Source organism: Octopus sinensis, linkage group LG1, assembly GCF_006345805.1.
Source record: "Octopus sinensis linkage group LG1, ASM634580v1, whole genome shotgun sequence".
NCBI classification, from domain to species: Eukaryota; Metazoa; Mollusca; class Cephalopoda; order Octopoda; family Octopodidae; genus Octopus; species Octopus sinensis.
This window is the reverse complement of record NC_042997.1, coordinates 97,101,440-97,116,216: the sequence shown is the minus strand read 5'-3', so window position 1 is coordinate 97,116,216 and position 14,777 is coordinate 97,101,440. Positions and strand designations below refer to the sequence as shown.

The following is a 14,777-nucleotide window of genomic DNA, read 5'->3' as shown; positions in this document are numbered from 1 at the left end:
TATTTTAATCCCAGGAAGACATCTCCTCTAACTGGTTTATTCAGTGTGTTTTTGCACCCGTTATTTATTGCAAGCGGGAGATAATTCCTACCATCCAAGGTTCGAGACTATCAGACCACGTTATTTCGATCTTATTGGTTCTCTTCGGGGGTGGGGATTCGTTTGCCAGGCATGGCACTAGTCTAAACACGCATGCAATATATAGAAAATGCAGTCTTATATTTCGTTTTTGGATTTGGTTTGCAAGATTCTTTATATGAGTTCGTGTGTTGAAGCATATTCTGTTGTGTCTGGGGATAGTCATTTACTTTTTGTGCCTTATAATGTAACACACTCACCGGTAAAATTTCCACTTATTTCTTATTTTTATTTTCCTAAAATTTTCGCTACGTCTTGCAATGAAAAGGTTGCAAGACGCAACAAAAATTTTAGGAAAATAAAAATAAGAAAAAAGTGGAAATTTTACCGGTGAGTGTGTTACATTATAAGGTACATGAAGAAAATGACTCTCCCCAGACACAACAGTCTTACAGTTTATAGGGAATTATTTTTCTTGCTATTGATCGTTAAAAATAGGCCAAAACTCGACCAGATTGCGGTTTAACGCCAGTAGTTCTTTTGGGGGAATTCAAGTGAAACAACATTGCTAGTTAGAAGGAAGACGTTCACTAAATTTCTCAGCTTGCTACATATAGTGGTCTGATTTTGGCACTAAACTAGCAATTTTGACGGGAGAGGTTAGTCGATCCAGTGATTTATTGGTCCTTTATTTTATCGATCCCGAAAGGATGAAAGGTAAGGTTGACATCGGCGGGATTTGAACTCAAAATGTGAAAAGCCAGGAAAATGCACAAATGCTTTGCAACATCTTTTTAGATAACCTGGCGTTTCTGCCAGCTCGCTATCCTCTGAGTGTACTAAATATAATATTTAAAAATAGATGTTTTAGCACAGCCGTTTTTGTGCCGCTAATTTGGGTCACTAATTCATCGCTAACTCATTTAATATCAATTATTTTAATGTTTCTTTTATTCTTTCACTCTCTGTCGCTCTGTCTCTGTTTCTCTGTCTCTGTCTCTCTTTTTCCCCGTTTATGTGTATGGCTATATTTCTATTTATGTGTATAAAAAGTGTTGGTGGGAGAGCGAAAGAGAAAGGAGAAGGGGGATGTGGAAGGTTATGGCTTAGATACCTTGGCGCTTCAGCCAGCTCGCTATCCTCCCAGTATACTAAATATAGTATTTTAAAAAAGACGTTTTAGCACAGGCATTTTGGCGCGAGGGCTTTACAGGATTTGCTGTTATGAGCTGTATCAGAGTTCGGGTATTGATTTGCTGGGCAGCAGAGGCTGGTGGATGTGGAATAACGCAGAAGTTGGCAAGCAACATTAGAGGAAGTACTCAGTAGGCTATTCTAATGCAGTACCAGTCAGAAGGATGGAAATGAGTGAGCGTATCTCAATGTATATAAATTGCAATGTCTTTCCCTCTCTCTCTCACTCTGTCCTTCTCCTTCTCCCTCTCTCTCCTTCTCCCTCTCTCTCCTTCTCCCTCTCTCTCCTTCTCCCTCTCCCTCTTTCTCCCTCTCTCTTTCTCTGTATCCCCCTCTCTCCTCCTCTGCCCATCTTCCCGCTTTTCCCGCTTTTCCTGTTTTTCCCCTCTGTCCCTCTCCTTCTCCTCCCTCTCTATCTATATGTGAATATTTCTGAAAGTGTATCCCTGCTTGTGTGCATGTATTTACTTCCAGTGCCAAAATGTACTGCCGCTAAGATAGGTTCTATGTCCAGCCAGTCGTTCCAAATCATCAGCGCCCAATAGTCTCATTCCGAAAAAAAGAAGAAAGAGTTACAGTCACTAATTTAGGATAATGTCATTTATCATGCAAAACTGTTTGATCTTTATTTCTTCAACTTTAAATCATTTTAAATTGCTTTTCAATAATTCAATAAAGTTTGAGCGTCTTTCAGAAAAGAAATTTTTTAAAACAAAGAAAAATACTTCCCAAATAGTGTGAATGTGCTAGTCATCTATAGTATAATCGTTCAATAAATAAAAGTAAAGTTCCAAAATGAATAAACAAATAAAATAAGTCGAGAAAAGAAACAAGCCTCAAAATAAAAATACAAGCAAAAAAATATACAATTATATTAAGAATTAACTTGTTAACACATAAAAAGAAGTCAAGACAAGACAAAGAACATTTGCTCATTCGTTTAATACGTTATCTACAGCAATGTTAATTCAGTGTGAAGAGAACAAAGGAGAGTATTAATCAGTGTGCAGTTATGTAATTACTAATGCCAAGAACAAAATTTACTATTTTGATTTCGACAATCTTCTACTAGCTTGAGATTTAAGTGACACATTAAATAAACGAAATCAATAAAAAAGCAGCGACGCAGACTTCTAAGAAGAGAAAGAAAATGAAATCACCTTCATAGAAATAGAAAGTGAAAACTGAAATAAATCAGAACAATAAAAAATAAAACTAAAAAATACAAAATGATCAGTCTTTTTGCTTTTTATTTTTGTAATGAATCTGTGTACAAGTTTACAAAACTGCCGCATATATTTAATTATATTTAGTTTGCAACTTTCCGTTTACATGCTCGAATTTTTTGCCATCCTTCAGTTTGGGAAATTTCTTCAAAGCAAGATTAATTTACTTGTGACGGCGTTCACCCAGGGCGGGTTGAGCCGGCTTCTTCTCTGGTCTTGACGGCATCCCGAACCATGGCTCGATAGTCCTGTGCGAGGTCACTGGAGATAGCGAGCCATTCGCGGTTCCATCTGCGTAGACCGATCACCTGCGGACCTGAGAGTTCGGAGAGGTCCTCCTTTATCGTCGTTGCCCAGATCTTCAGCTGCCCGCCCGTGCGTTTGTGCCAGTTTGGAAGTGGAAGTGGGAGGAGGAAGATTAACATTGTGCTAATATTCTATACTAGCAGTATCGCCCGGCGTTGCTCGGGTTTGTAAGGGAAATAACTATAAAGCATTTTTAGAGAGTTATAGCCAAAAAATGGAAAAAAAATGATGGTAAATTTTTTTTAGTTAAAAAGGTCGAGTTGCGTCCCCTAGACAGTCTGTGGTTTGTGTTTCTCATTCTCGACCCCATGTCGAATTTATCGATTTTTTTCAGAACTGGGGGAACTTTTCAAAATTTTCGCTGCGTTAGTTTTGAATTATGACATTGGGCTATGTGTGTGTCAAGTTTCATCAGAATCGGTTGAAAGCTGTGGTCAGGGTGAGGGTACAACCTAACAGACACACAGAAACACACACAGACAAACTGCCGTTTATATATAGAGAGAAGATATGTTAATATCCATTCTGTAACAGACGGCGAGCTGGCAGAATCGTCAGCACATCGGGCAAAATGCTTAGCGGCATTTCGTTCACCTTTACATTCTGAGTTCAAATGCAGTTGGCGTCTATTTCATCTTTTATCATTTCGTGGTCGATAAAATAAGTACCAGTTGACACTGAGGTTGAAGTAACCGACTAACCCCAATCACGTGAAATTACTGGCCTTGTGCCATAATTTGAAACCAATATTCATTGTGTAGCCAGCCAACTGGCAAAGTTTTTAGAGTGTCGGACAGTTTGCTTTGCAATAATCCTTCTCGCTCTCTGTTCAAATCTCGTTGAGGTTAAACTTGCTTTTCACCGTTTTGTGGGATCAATAAACCTGTATTGGGTCGATTCCTCTCTGTCTCTCTCTGAAAGAAATCTTCTGTGGTCAGATCTTGATAGTGATGGGCTCTATCAGGCCTGAAATATGTTCAAAGCATATCGTACGTCATGTTAAAGTGACAGCCTATTGTGACATATGGCATGTCACATCAAGAAGATGAGAGCTCAAGACTAAGTAATATACGTTGTGTATCAATAAAGGGGAAGAGCTGTCGATTAAACAACTTTGGTACATAAATAGGACATTTTCCCCACGACCCTGTCTGCATGAAAAGCAGAGGTAAAGACAACGAATCGGGATTTGGGCTCAGACAACAGAAGGACAAAACTATAAAATACACGGGATTTAGGCTTGTATTTTATCGTTTCTTTCATTCTGTCACTCACCAATTAAGCAATAATTGAGGTGGTACTGAATTACCTGCTTGTCGCATCTCGCTTGGTGTCTTGTAGAAAGCCATACCGTGAATCGCTTACGCTGTGAATTATTGTATAAGGTGAAAAAATAACAAGCAATAGAATAAATTTTATGCCTCGATAAAAGATATATTCCGATTTTATTATTTGTATTAATTATTATTATTTTTTACTGTTGCAGACCATCACTGTTTCCCTTAGATTTTATTTAATTCAATATTGTATGAGGTGTATTCTGTCAGTCTGGAAATATCGTATTACTCTCACTCTCCAGTTTATTTTTGCATTCCAGTAGTTATTGTTTAGTATAGGGTTAGGGTAGATCAAGCAAATCAATAGTTAAATACGTTCTATCCGCGACCATTTCAACATTTTCATAGACACTGTATCTTGAATTACTTTATTCAATGTGTCCTATTTTCAAAGAAAAAGTGATTTGAAGGAGATTTGATTCATATTTCTATCATATTAACCTCTCTTGTGAGTCAGGATGCAGTATATTTTTGTGGTGGTTAGGGCTTAGGTGGGTAATTTTGTTTTGGTTGAAAACTGTCAGTTATTGTCCAGCTGTACTTCTCACCGACGGCGAGCATTCCAGTACATGACGGACGAACTTTGCTAGTGCAACGCAAGGGAAATTTGGTTAGCATTTGGATCGACAGCATACGTTCTTCTGTCACTGGTTCGTTGGCACTACTGCCTGAAGCTATTGGTGGATGAAACAATTACTTATAGCTCACAATCGACACATAGTCGATTATAGTGCACACACTCGACAGCATACCCATAAAATACAAACATCCGGCAACAGGCCACAAGATACAGGCCTATTTGTGTGCAGTTAAGAAGCTCGCTTTGCAACCACCTGGTTTCAAGTTCAGTCCCTCTGTACTGCACTTTGGCCAAGTGTTTTCTAATATAGAAGTGCTTTCTCAACGCCTTCTGAGTGAATTTCGTAAGCAGAAGCTGTGTTGGAGCCCGTCGTATCTATCTATCTATCTATCTATCTATCTATCTATCTATCTATCTATCTATCTATCTATCTATCTATCTATCTATCTATCTATCTATCTGTCAGTCTGTTTGTCTGTCTGTTTGTGTTTGTGTCTTTGTTTGTCCTCTCGCCACGTCGTTTGGCAACCGGTGTTGGTTTATTTACATCCTGTAACTCAGCGGCTCGTCGAAAGATATCGAGAGGTTATGCATACGACTTTAAAAATAAGAAGTGGTCTCGATCTGTTCAAGGTAGGTAGTATCCCAGCATGGCTGTAGTCTAATGACTGAAACAAGTAGAAAATAGCAACGTACACAGTTGACAACAATGCTGCACACATTCACCATCACCACCACAACCACCACCAACAAACAACAAAACAACAACAACAGCAACGGCAACAACAACACCGACACTTAAATAATACAGATTTTCCCAACCAACAAAATCTTATAGGTCACTTATTAATACTACAAAATCTGGGATATTGCTTCTCTTGATTTATTTGTCTACCTGCATACAATTGTCCCGCCTTTGTTGCTCTGACCAATCGTATTCAAACCCAACATTAACACAAAAAAATTAAAACAGATAATAGCATGTTTAAAAAACTTGTACACATACACAGACACGTGTATGCGTGCGTGCTCACACAGGCAATAGGTGAGTTAGAAACCATGAAATAAAAGTTTATAAAGAAACAAATATATCGTTGCTATTATGCAGAAGTATCGAAAGTCAAAACTTTGTTTTTCAGAAAACGAAAAAACAGTTTCTCCATTCCGTAGCAAAACCATTGTACTACATTTTGACAATTCTTGATATTTTGACACCTGTAGCAGCTGGAGATACGATAGTCTGATCATAAGAACCGGCTACTGCAAGCAAAAATAAATACTGAAAAAAAAATGTATTTGGTCAAATTTGGACATACGACAGTTTAACATAATAGCATAGGTATGAAGTTAACAAAATCATTGTATTAGTAAACAAGTTTCACTGTAAGTATTCACAAGCAAGTATTCGAATGTTGCTCTACTTTCACACCATCCAAAACCACTTCTGGTCCATCGAACAAGTTTTGACTGGGCTATTATTTAAACGTGTTTGTAACACCTGTTTTTGATCAGTTTCCATATTTCTATACATTAATCATATATACTTATTTATGCTTCTGTCTTTCTGCAAAATCTCTTGCAATTCTAGTTTTACAACTCACCATTTTTAATCGGATTAGTAGCATTTTGAATAGAAAATGTTTTATTACTTTTTTTTCAACAGAAAGAGATGAAGTGTTAGCAATGATGGGGCAGGCAAGCTGTGTTTTCAATATTAGATTTTTTGAAGGCGGCTAGCCGACAGTATCCTTAGTATGCCAGGAAATATGCTGCTAAGCATTTTACCCGGTTTTACGTTCTGAGTTCAAATACCACCGAGGTGGACTTTGCCTTTCATCCTTATGGAGTCGATAAAATAAGTACCAAGTGAACACTTGGATCGATATAATCGACTTATCCCCTCACCCAAATTTGCTGGCTTTGTGCCAAAATTTGAAACCAATATTAGATTTTGTGCGGGCAGTAGAGTGACAGAGTCGTTAGAGCATCAGAAAAATGCTTCGCAGTATTTATTTCAGCTCTTTATATACAGAGTTCATGTCTGGCCGAGGTTAGCCTTGACTTTCATCCTCTCAAGCTCAACTAAGTTTACTGGTCGACAAGTTCTGGGGATCGATACTGACGATTTAACCCCCAGACTCCTATTCTTTTGCCTAAATAAGAAATCAATGTTAGATTTTAAATTAAAACACGTTTCAGCTAAAAAATTAAAATTTTAATGTTTTTTAATTTGCTGTGTGTGTGTGTATAGATACAATTAAATGCAGCTGAAATAGATTAACGTATATGCCAAACGGTTGAAGCATAACAATCTATGTTGCTAGCATAGAAATTAGAGTCAACAATATATTCTTACGCTTTAAGGCGGCGAGCAGGCAGAATCACTAGCTCGCCGGGCAAAATGCTTAGTGGCATTTTACGTCTTTACGTTCTGAGTTCAAATTCAACCGAGGTCAACTTGGCCTTTCATCCTTTCGGGGTAGATAAAATAAGTACCAGTTGAACACTGGGGTCGATGTAATCTTACTCAGGAAACAGTGAGGAACGCATGCACCAGGTTCCGGAGCCGTCTTTAGGCCATGATGGAAGCTGAGGACGGGTACTTTGAATAAACTGTTATCTCTTAGCCTTAGACTAGTTGATATGTTTTAACTTTTTTAAAATACTTTTAATTTTGGATGGGACGTTGTTTTCTTTTCCTTTTATGCAAATTGTTAAATTTAGCCCGAGCACCCCGTACACACACACACACACAAATGTAGAGACACTCATATAAATTCACGTATATATGCATGCACACGCATACGTGCACGTGTATGCAGATGAGGTTTTGTGTATCAGTTTTTGTATGTCTGTCTAAATATGTATGTGACTCCTTCTTTCTCTTCCTGTATGAGTGTGCGTTTGTCGGCATAAAAACCCATCACATCATATGGAGACATGCAATATATGTTAGGAGCTGGCAGAAACGTTAGCACACCGGGCGAAATGTGTAGCCGTATTTCGTCTGCAGTTACGTTCTGAGTTCAAATTCCGCCGAGGTCGACTTTGCCTTTCATTCTTTCGGGTCGATAAATTAAGTACCAGTTACGCACTGGGGTCGATATAATCGACTTAATCCGTTTGTCTGTCTTTGTCCCCTCTGTGTTTAGCCCATTGTGGGTAGTAAAGAAATAGGTATTTCACCCGTCGCTACGTTCTGAGTTCAAATTCCGCCGAGTTCAACTTTGCCTTTCATCCTTTCGGGGTCGATTAAATAAGTACCAGTTACGCACTGGGGTCGATATAATAGACTTAATCCGTTTGTCTGTTCTTGTTTGTCCCCTCTGTGTTTAGCCCCTTGTGGGTAGTAAAGAAATAGGTATTTCATTTGTCTTTAAGTTCTGAGTTCAAATTCCGCCGAGGTCGACTTTGCCTTTCATCCTTTCGGGGTCGATAAATTAAGTACCAGTTGCGTTCTGGGGTCGATCTAATCGACTGGCCCCCTCCCCGAAAATTTCGGGCCTTACACCTAGAGTAGAAAAGAATATATGTTAGGAGTTGACCTGTATCTGATCTGAACCGTGTCGGATCAACATATAAGATATGAACTATAGAATATAAAACCACCCCAAAACCAAGCTGCTGACTAAGCTATCACATACTGAATAGCAAATATGGATTCCAAATAGAACATGATCAATTACGAATTCTCTTTCTTGATTTTTTTATCCCCAGTCATTAACTGTACCTACAAATAAAACCACTTGAGCGTAAAGTCCTTAAATAATTTAGTTTTTAATCTTCTTACAGACGAAAAATAACATCCCTTCGCTCATCAATAGTCTTCACATACAGGTTTATTCATAAGTTCACCAAAAGGTCACTTATACGAATGCTTCTCGATAAAGAAACAAGTGAATGACTTGACAGAGAAACAATTTATAGGTGGATTTTTTTTTCTCATAGGATCTGTTATTCTTTTAAAAACATTATTATAGTTATTATGTGGCCACATAAAGAATTGGCATTTCTGGTCAAGTTGCTTTCAGCATGAGCCTTGTATCGTAGAACCGACCATTGTAAATATATCAGTAAGCTAAAAATATCCTACCAGTCGAAAAAACTTCGAGCAGTGACACACACAGACTCAACCTGCTAAAGGTAGTACAAATTATGATCAAATCTGGGGCTTCACATTTGCGAAGCCAAACAATCATGCCTGCATCCCTATCTATCTATCTATCTATCTATCTATCTATCTATCTATCTATCTATCTATCTATCTATCTATCTATCTATCTATCTATCTATCTATGTGTGTGTGTGTATATATACATCTATGTATGTATATATATATATATATATTATATATATATATATATATATATATATATATATATATATATATATATATATATATATATATACATACGTATGTATTTATTTATGTACGTATGTATTTATGTACGTATGTATTTATGCGCGTATGTATTGATGCATAAATGTGTGTGTGTGTACATGTATACAACAGGTTGAGTCAAAAGCCTTTTTGAATTTTCATTGAGGATTTTTGACAACTTGTATCTCCATGTTATATTATTTATTTATCGTTACTGAATTGTTTATTCTTCATTTTCATATATAGCATAAAGAACAATACAAAACAAAGCAAAAAACATTAATTTTTTATTCGTTATGTTACGGCTTTGATAATGAGTGGTAAAAACATTACGATTAGAGCCTTTTTACGCTATCTGTAGAAAAGGGGGCTGAGTGCAATGGCAACGGCAAAAGAAATTAATGATGTGGAAGGCCCAGGAACTATCAACGAAAGTGTGGCACAACACTGGTTCAGACGTTTGAAGGAAAGTGACATCAGCATCGAAGAAGGAAATCTTCTGATGTGGAAGACGAGGCTTTACTTTAAAGGACTGAACAAAATCTAAGCATACATTGCCGGCAGAACTAGGTCCTTCACAAAACACTTTCAATTGTCACCTTCAAAAGCTCAGCTTGCCTAGAATTTACTCATGGACTGACCAATTACCAGGCTCAACGATGTGTGAACTATCACAAACAACTGCTAGCATAACATCGAGATGCCCGTTTCTGGTATCGGATTGCACCTGGAGATGAAGAATAGATCTATTTCGTAATCTTAAGAGAAATTAGTGGCTTCGCAACGGCTAGCTTTCATAACCTGTTGTCAAATAAGGGCGGTTTGAACAGAAGGTAATATTCTGTGTCTGGTGGAATTTCGAAAGGATGTTGCACTTTGAGCTTGTCCCAGATGGTCATGCTATGAGTGCCAACCTCTATATTCAGCAGCTGCAACGAATATATGATGCTTTGAAAGCATACTACCTGGCATCGGTCAACCGAAGACACGCACTCCTACAGCATGACAATGCTTCAGCATACATTGCCAATGTAACCAAGCACAAACTCGAGGAACCTGAGGGGCTGGAAGTGTTCCTTCACCCTACCTACAGTTCTGACCTTGCTGCAACATCAGATTACTACTTTTTCCGAGCCAATGCACATTACCTGCACGGACAGTGCTTCAGCAGTGAGTATGAAGTCACACGTCCTGCTACACTTTGTTTTCTTTCTACTTAGAGTAGAAGGGATAAACTTCTGGAGAGGTGTCTAGTCGATCACACCGATCCTAGTGTTCAACTAGAATAGAAGGCTAACGAAAGCTTTTCAAAGTCAACAAACAGCATGCACAAAGATGAGTTCCATTCATTGAATTGTTCGAGTATTTGGCGAATTACAAAAATATAGCCGATATATGATTTTCCTTTCCTGAATCCAGCTTGCTCTTGGCAAAGTAATTGGTCTATTGCTGTTTTGATGCGCTGTAATATGACATGGGTGAATATTTTACTGGTGATTGATAATACAGTGATTCCTCTCCAATTATTACAATTTGATGCATCGTCGTTCTTTGGTAATTTCACAAGGAATCCTTTTTTTTCGGTATTTCCTCATTGATCTAGATATTTTGTAAAATTTTTTGGAAAGTAATTGGTAATATTTTGATCTCTGCTTTAAGCAACAACAAATTGACAGATCCGTTCGAAATCAAAACCGGAGTCGAAGAAAGATGCGTGTCATCGCCAATCTTATTTTCATTGGCAGTGAATTGGTTGATGCAAAGAACGACAGAAAAATATAAACGGGGTATAGAATAGAACACAACACAACTAGAAGATTTAGATTATGCAGACGACATTTGTTTGTTCTCATACACGCTTCAAGAGTTACAGGAGAAATCGGAAAGACTTAGACAAACAGCCAACACTATAGGTCTCAAAATGAACGAGAAGAAAACGTACACTCTGTAAAAATATAACAGATGCTGACTATGTGACTTTGAACGACAAACCAATTGCAAATGTTGACGAATGTAACTCTAGGCACCAAAATGACAATGGATGGAGACTGCATTCATGAAATGAATACAAGAATCAGCAAAGCCAACCAACCATACGGTATGTTAAACTCAATATAGAAATCATAAATAAAAAGCAAAAACACCAAAATACGATTCTATTGTACAAAACAACATGCTTAGAATTCTCCTCTATGGATTTGAATGTTGGAAAGCAACCAAAAATAGTGAAAAGAAATTGGAGGCGTTTCAAATTAAATGTTTACGAAAACTTTTGAAGATCTATTGGTCGAATATGATTTCGAATAGCCAACTACATACCAAGACTAACGTGAAACCAATAAGAATAACTATTAAAGCAAGGAGATGGAAATGGCTGTGTCGAGTTTGCCGCTATAAACCGAAAACAATTGTTAGGGTTAATTTGCAATGGATTCCACAAGGTAAAAGAAGACGTAACCGACCATAGGAAACGTGGCGGAGAACAGTAACAGAAGGTCTTAAAATCAGAGGGTTAACAATGGAACAAGGTGTCAAGGACGCTTTCAGTGTTAGGAGGTGGAATGATCTTGGTGTCGCATCAAATGCCAAAAGGCACCATGAGAACCGAACGAATGAATGAATACATATGTGTTATATATATATAATATATATATATATATATATATATATATATATATATTATATATATATATATATATATTGTCATAAAATACAGTGTACATTTAAACACATAAGGAATCCACTCATGGGATTCAACACGCTAGAAAGAACAGCTAGGTTCTTTCTAGCGTGTTGAATCCCATGAGTGGATTCCTTATGTGTTTAAATGTACACTGTATTTTATGACTAATACATAGTCTTTGGACTAAATGTTTACACGTTAGGCCACTGGAAATGAAAAATTCTATTAATTTCCATTTCCCTTTGATATGATTAAATTTTATATATATATATATATATATATATATATATATTATATATATATATATATATATATACGAGCAAAAGCACCCCCCCCGTCCAATGGTCGGTGCTGAGTTATCAAACATTTAAACCAAATTTTCTCAAAACAACTTGTCCGACCGTCCCATAGACCTCCCCTTTGAGAAACACTGATTTAAACTAAATTTGAGACACCAGCAAAAGAAGAAATAAAGATAGACTTTTTCTATTTCAAAGAATGCTTTATCGATCGCATTCTCACCTGGAATCGATTTTTGTAATTTTTTCAAGACTTATACATGCCCTGATACCGTCGGTATCTACACATCAAATTCGAGCGCAATCGGATGGAGGATGCCCGAGATCCTAGAAGACACACACAGACAGACAGAACGGATTTTATATAATATATATACGAAGTCTGATCAATAAGTATCTGGACTGTTGCTTTAGTAACGAAGCTAAAGTACGTAGAGTAAAGCCGCTTGGCACAGTGTGAGCTTGAACTCTGCCGTGCATGCGCACAACGTTTAAACGTTCTAATTCACTTTCACTGTTTACAGCAGTGCTTGGATGTAACGTGTGTAGCATGTATTCGTCGCATTATTGACCTTGACAGAGAAAGTTGAGCTGAGAAGCTGCATCAAAGTTTGTAAAAAGCTTGGCGATACCTGCTTAGAGGCCCACGCAAAGTTTTCAAAACATTTTAATCGCGTCTCATAACCAAATCTTCAGTGATAATGGACTGAACTGAACCGTAACTAATCTGAACATCATCTGATGACTCACGGATGGTGATTCGACGATTTTCTACACGCCTGAACGCTCATCTAAGATGTTTTTTCTCAGTTCTACTGGCTGCAGGTCTCACAAAACGTTCGTCACTTTCGACATTTTTCGACCATCTTGGAAACGTCTGAACTATTCGTACACTTGTATGCAACTCATACACTCCTCTTCATACACCTTCTGCAACTTTGTGTAGGCCGTCGAGTAGGTAGCACCATGAAAACTTTCTCGTCATGGTGAATGCGACGACCACTCTTTACACACGTCACTTCGAAGCACTGCTGTAAATAGCGGAAGTTAGCTAGAACTTAGTGCACATGCATAGCAGAGTTCAAGGTCAATCTGTGGCAAGCGGCTTTACTCTGCATGCTGTAGCCTCGATATATATATACACATTAAGCACAGGACATCACCAACGAGCGAACAACACGTAAACACACGAGAGGCAAGTACGGAACAAAATGCCAAAAAATGTCTAACTCCTCCTCAGTTGTCGACTGCTTATTATTCCCTATTTCGTGCTTTCAACGACAAGATAGGAAAACTTTATAGGACAGCATCATCCAGAAAATTTAAAAATACAAAGTTTTTGGATAGTTAGGGATTCGAAAAAACAAACAGCAACGGAGTGGATTACAGAGTAAACAATTGACGAAGACAAACATCAAGGGCCGTAAGGCCAAGACACATTGCAATGGGTAACGCCTGGGAGAACTTTTGAAAGGATATAATCCCTTTGTTTCTTTCCCTCATCCTCTCTCTTATTCGCCTTCTCCTCTGCCTGTTTGCCCACATGTAATTATAGACCATTTCTCTCACCTCTGTCTTTTTGGACGCGACGTCAACCTAGCTGGACGTCATTTCTCTCACCTCCTGACATTTTTTCTCTTCTACTATTTTCTTCTCTTCTATTTATTCTATATATATTTTCAAAATTTATCCCAGGCGTTACCCATTACAATGCATCTTTGTCAATTGTTTACTTTGTACGTCCACTTTGTTGCTGTTTGTTCGTTCGAAGTCCTAACTCTCCGCGAACTTTATATTTTAAAAATTTCTGGATGCTGTTGTCTCATGAAATTTTCCTATCTTGTCGTTGAAAGTTAGATATAAGGAGTAATAAACAGTCGACAACTGAGGAGGAGTTAGACTTCTTTTGGTATTTTGTCCTGTACCTATCTCTCGTGAGTTTATGTGCTTTTCGCTCGTGTATTTTTTAATATATTTATAATCTTATAATTGAACGACACGTAACCTTGTCCACAGTAAGTTCTTACATATATATATATATATATACACATATATACATGCATACATACATACATACACACATACATACATACACACACACACACACACACACACACACACACACACACATATTACGCATGTTTGGATGTATGTATGTACGTATGTATGTATGTATGTATGTATGTGCGTGTGTGTTCACACACATTAATAAACATAGTTCTCATATAATACACGAGGTACATTCAAATATGGAATGGCTTGTCATTTATTTTAAACCGTTAGGTAGCTCCCCATCTCCGCTTCTTTCTCTGTTCATCTGTTTATCTGTTGTAGTATCACTCTGTGTCATTTTGTGTCTGTTTCTGCCTGTCAGTCAGCCTACATTTCCCTCTCTATCTGTCTCTGTCTCTCCCCCATTCTCACCCTGTGTTAATCTCTCTTTCTCCCTCACTTCTCTGTATTTACTTTATATATATATTTTACGTACACCTCGCTGTATTTATATGCATTTATATGTCAACGTTCTGTAAACGACTCGGACATATACCATAAGCAAGCTACATAAGTAGGGTAGCGCCGAAGAATCAGTTAATATCATTCTGTAAATGACAATAAAATAATATTATTCAACAAAGAAAAAAACAAAAGAAAGAAGGAAAACCAACAGGAAACAAAAAAGGAAAAGAAAAAAA

General features: G+C 37.5%; 1 protein-coding gene across 1 annotated transcript in view; it reads left to right on the top strand.

Moving 5' to 3' along the window:
• Positions 1 to 14,515: 14,515 nt before the first annotated feature.
• The window catches only part of LOC115214406 (dipeptidase 1), a 159,152-nt gene continuing 158,890 nt past the window's right edge, over positions 14,516 to 14,777 (top strand). The window contains exon 1 of the mRNA XM_029783605.2: positions 14,516 to 14,777. This exon is cut by the window's right edge and continues 241 nt beyond it. The gene's annotated coding sequence lies outside the window, so the exon portion shown is untranslated.